General features: G+C 51.4%; 1 long non-coding RNA gene across 1 annotated transcript; it reads right to left on the bottom strand.

The window, feature by feature from the left end:
- Positions 1-215: 215 nt before the first annotated feature.
- On the bottom strand, positions 216-680 carry LOC126635991 (uncharacterized). The gene is made up of 3 exons (XR_007627863.1): positions 641-680; positions 362-542; positions 216-278 (listed from the first exon to the last, which is right to left on the bottom strand). It is a non-coding gene; the product is annotated as an uncharacterized LOC126635991 (long non-coding RNA).
- Between the last annotated feature and the right edge of the window lie 4105 nt (positions 681-4785).

Raw genomic sequence — 4785 nt, forward strand, 5'->3', positions numbered from 1 at the left:
CTCTGCCTCAGAGCCCTTCACTTATCTGGCAGAGAGAAGGGCCTGTTCATCCACCTTCCAAAAGCATGTCCCTTCGGCTGCCTCAGGGCTTCCTGCAGTCCCTGGGTTCTTCTCTTCGTCAGCTCCAAGAAAGGAAACCAAAATCAGTGCATGACTTTAGCAGCACATCGGCCAAACGCCAACCATTCCCACAGTCACCGTCTCCTAAGTGCACCCAACTCCTTGTGTGTCTGCCTCAAGCAAGAGGTGCAGCTTGCAGCTCCCACTGCATGGCACACCTGCAACAGGGAACAAAAGCTTTCAGTGGCATTTCTGACACTTCCCTGGACCCCTGCTCCTCCTCCATACCTCCCTGACTCACCTGGGACGCTCATTTCTTGCCAAAGGTTACCGGGCTGGCACCTCAAAAGAGAAGAGGGCAATGCTTAAATGCCCACCCCTGAAGTCCCTGCCATTGCCCACAAGGCCAGCAGAAGAGCACCTGAGCTTGTCGCTCGGCTCCTCGACCCGTGGCTCTGCTCCTCTGGCAATACGGATGGGCACTGCAAAGAAATCACAGAGGCAAAAGCAACTACAGACGGATCCCCTCCGAGTGCGACATTCTGACCAAAGTTCCCCTCTCAGGTTCCTTTACGCTCACCTCTTACTGCAAGGACCTCCTTCCCATTCTGCTGATGCTTGTCAGGTTGTGCACCGTCAGAAAAAAAGCAAATGACAAAGGATGTGCTTAGATTCACTAAAGTTAAACCCACCAGAAGTATCGTCTGATTGTTACCGGCAAGAAAATGCTCACCATGCTCTTCTGCACTCTGGTGCCGATAGCCCCAACAACCACCTGCATGCCACCTCGAAAGAAAGAAGAAATGGATGCTCACAGAATGACCACTGACAAGAAGGGATGGAGATAACCTTGGAATCAGGCTGGCAGGAAAATGCTCACCTTGCTCGTCTGCCCTGCGGTGTCAATAGCCCCAACCACCGCCTGCATCCGACCTTGACAGAAAGAGCAAAGAAGGTGCTCAAAGAATGACCACTGTCAAGAAGGGCCAGATGGAGGGTCTGCTTACAGGATGGGTGCTAGCAAAGCATCCTAGCAGTTGTAGTTTTTAAGTACTCTATTACTCATGTGCAGCTGAATGCTTGTATAGGATTGGCTGATGTGGTCACGTGTGTTGTGACGTGTCAGCATTTGAAACTACTATAGAAGCCCTTGTCTCTTCCAATAAAACACGACCCTTGTAACACACCACATTAGTGTCAGGGTCTGGTCCTTAGGACTGTTTATTTATTATATTAATACAAGTGCTACATTTGGCAGCCAGAGATAACCCTGGATTATGGCTGGAAGGAAAATGCTCACCTCGCTCATCGGCCCTCCGGTGCCGATAGCCCCAGCAACCGCCTGCATCCCACCTCAAAAAAAAGAACAAAAACACACTCACAGAATGACCAGTGACAAGAAAGGCCAGAGACAACTTTGGATACAGGCTGGCTGGAAAATGCTGACCTTGCCTGTCTGCCCTCCGGTGCCGATAGCCCAAACAAACGCTTGCATCCCACCTCGAAAGAAAGAACAAAGAGAGGCTCACACAATGACCTCTGACAAGAAGGACCTGTAAGAACTGCAAAGACAGACTCACAAAAATGTTACATGGGGGATATGCTATGCTCTGCCCTGCATACCCTAATTCTGCTTGTAATACTCAACCTCTCTGCTTCCCTCTCCTAAAAGACTTCATCTTAAACATCCCGTTCCCTACGCTGATTTCAAAAGCCCTCATGGCAATTCCCAAGCCTGTACCTGCCTCTCATCCCCCTCTCTGCCTCAGAGCCCTTCACTTATCTGGCAGAGAGATGAGACTGTTCATCCACCTTCCAAAAGCATGTCCCTTCGGCTGCCTCAGGGCTTCCTGCAGTCCCTGGGTTCTTCTCTTCGTCAGCTCCAAGAAAGGAAACCAAAATCAGTGCATGACTTTAGCAGCACATCGGCCAAACGCCAACCATTCCCACACTCACCGTCTCCTAAGTGCACCCAACTCCTCGTGTGTCTGCTTCCAGCAAGAGGTGCAGCTTGCAGCTCCCACTGCATGGCACACCTGCAACAGGGAACAAAAGCTTTCAGTGGCATTTCTGACCCTTCCCTGGACCCCTGCTCCTCCTCCATACCTCCCCGACTCACCTGGGACGCTCATTTCTTGCCAAAGGTTACCGGGATGGCACCTCAAAAGAGAAGAGGGCAATGCTTAAATGCCCACCCCTGAAGTCCCTGCCATTGCCCACAAGGCCAGCAGAAGAGCACCTGAGCTTGTCGCTCGGCTCCTCGACCCGTGGCTCTGCTCCTCTGGCAATACGGATGGGCACTGCAAAGAAATCACAGAGGCAAAAGCAACTACAGACGGATCCCCTCCGAGTGCGACATTTTGACCAAAGTTCCCCTCTCAGGTTCCTTTACGCTCACCTCTTACTGCAAGGACCTCCTTCCCATTCTGCTGGCGCTTGTCAGGTTGTGCACCACTCAGAAAAAAAGCAAATGGCAAAGGATGTGCTTAGATTCAACAAAATTAAACCCATCGTGCTGCTGCGGGACGAGCTGACCCCTCTGCACAGTCTCTGCCGTCCCTGCCAGCCAAGTTCTGCCCAGGCTCTGTGCACGGGGACGGAGCGCTGACAGTTTTCAGCCCCCACACTGTTCCACAAAGGCTGTGATGTCACAAGGCCCTTGCCTGGCACCCAGGAGATGGGCAAGGCAACGCAAGGACAGACTGCGGGGATGGAGCAGGTGCAATGGGAAGGAGGTCCTTGCAGTAAGAGGTCAGCGAAAAGGAACCTCCCGAGAGGGGACCTTTGGTGCGAATGTTGCACTCTGAGGGGATCTGTCAGGATGTGCCTTTGCCTCTGTGATTTCTTTGCAGTGCCCATCTGCATTCCCAGGGGAGCAGAGCCACAGGCCCAGGAGCTCAAGTGACAAGGTGCTGTTCTTCTGGCCTTGTGGGCAGTGGCAGGGTATGGCAGGGCTCAGCAATGAAGCATTTCCCTCTTCTCTTGGGAGGTGCTCTGCTGAGGCCTGGCTCTGCTGCTGAATTGGACTGACCAAAAGAAGCAGTAGCAAAACTGGATATAGAAAACAGGGTCTCAGTACCGGCTCTCAGAGTGAGAAAGGACATAAGGAATGTTAAAGAAACAAAGCTGATAGAAGAGTATTGTTCAGAAAACTGTATAAAAGACTGCTGTTTGATTCAAATAAACAGTGCTCTCTGATCATCATATTGGTGTGTTGAGTCATCTGTGCTTGCAAGAAACCCCGCACACACAGTGTCAGAGTGGTCCCTTATGCTCCAGAAGGCCCTGCACTGTGACCATGGTCCCTTGATTCCAGAAGATTCCCATATGTCACAGTGGTCCTGAGGATTCCATGAGGCTCCATGGTGTCCCAATTGCACAGTGATTCCATCAGGTCCAGAGTGTCCCAGCACTCCTTTGAATCCATGAGGCCCTTGTCGTGGTTTTGCCCACCAGCCCATCCCTGGGGCTGAGGATGGTTTTGTCCAGGTGATTTCCGGACAAAAAACCAATCAAAAAGTTCAGTGACGCCTTTGCTAATTACATCTTTAAGAAAACGGAAGAGAAGGTTGGTGTCACAGTTGAAATTAGGAGCAGCAGCCATGTAGGAGAGAAGCGGTGGGCCCGAGGAGGGCCAAGGCCCCCTCCTCCCCCGGCTTGGGCCGGGGGCAGGTGCAGTACTGAAGCCTCCCTTCTCTCTTGTGAGAGAGTGAAGAAAAAAAAGGTTTAAAAGACGAACTGCTTAGATGAGAAACCGCTGCAGAAGAATTCCAACCATGAGATAACAGAATTTTCAAGGTCAAAGCTACAGTCGCAGGAGAGAGAAGAAAAGTTCAAAGGGGGGAGAGCTGCTTTTTCTCCTTTCGCTCTCCTCCCTTCAGCAGGGTAAAGACTGAAAAATAAAACCCTGCCACTTGTGAAAATTTGTTGGGGTGAAGAGACCCCCCACGCGGCTCACAGAGGAGCTTGTGGATGCACCAGAGATTTGTGACTTTAACAGAGAGAAAGCCTTGTGCTGGAGCAGGAGCGGCTCGGATGAGGCAGAGTCCTGTTAAAGACTTTGTGACCCTCGAAGGGGATGATGCTTATGCTGGAGCAAGACGGCTCAGATAAGCTTGGGATCTCAGTGAGAGATCCATGCTGCTAGTGCTGAAGATTTGTGACCCTGAGAAAACCTACGCTGGAACAGAAAACGGTTCGGGTAGGGATGTTGGGATCCATGTGTGGGATCCATGCTGCTGGTGCTGGAGATTTGTGATCCTGAGAGAACCTACGCTGGAACAGAAGACGGTTCGGGTAGGGATGTTGAAGATTTATGACCCTGAGGGAATGAGAGAACCTACGCTGGAGCAGAAATGGCTCAGGTGGGATATTGGGATCAAGTAAGGATCCAGACTAGACCCATGCCGAGAAGTCAATCAAGGACTGTTCTCCCATGGGGAGGGACCTCCATAGGGAAACAGGGGTGAACTCTTAAACCATTATCCCCTGTAACCCTGTGGAAGAAGATCCATAGTAAGCAAGTGTCCCCTTGCAAGCCTATAGAAGGAAACCCTTCAGGACCTGGGTAACCCTCAGCCTTCGGTTTTTAGCCCAGGAGGGGTAGGCCCAGCCCTGGAGGCCAACACAGAATGAGAGAGAGATAAAGAAGTTCCAGCTGCGACGAAAGTGCTGCAGAGTTACTGGAAAGAGAGCAAGCTGGAATTCGAGAACAGAAAAGGACTG

The sequence above is a fragment of the Myiozetetes cayanensis genome, unplaced genomic scaffold (assembly GCF_022539395.1).
Source record: "Myiozetetes cayanensis isolate MyiCay16 unplaced genomic scaffold, myiCay2020 scf1259, whole genome shotgun sequence".
Classification (NCBI taxonomy): domain Eukaryota; kingdom Metazoa; phylum Chordata; class Aves; order Passeriformes; family Tyrannidae; genus Myiozetetes; species Myiozetetes cayanensis.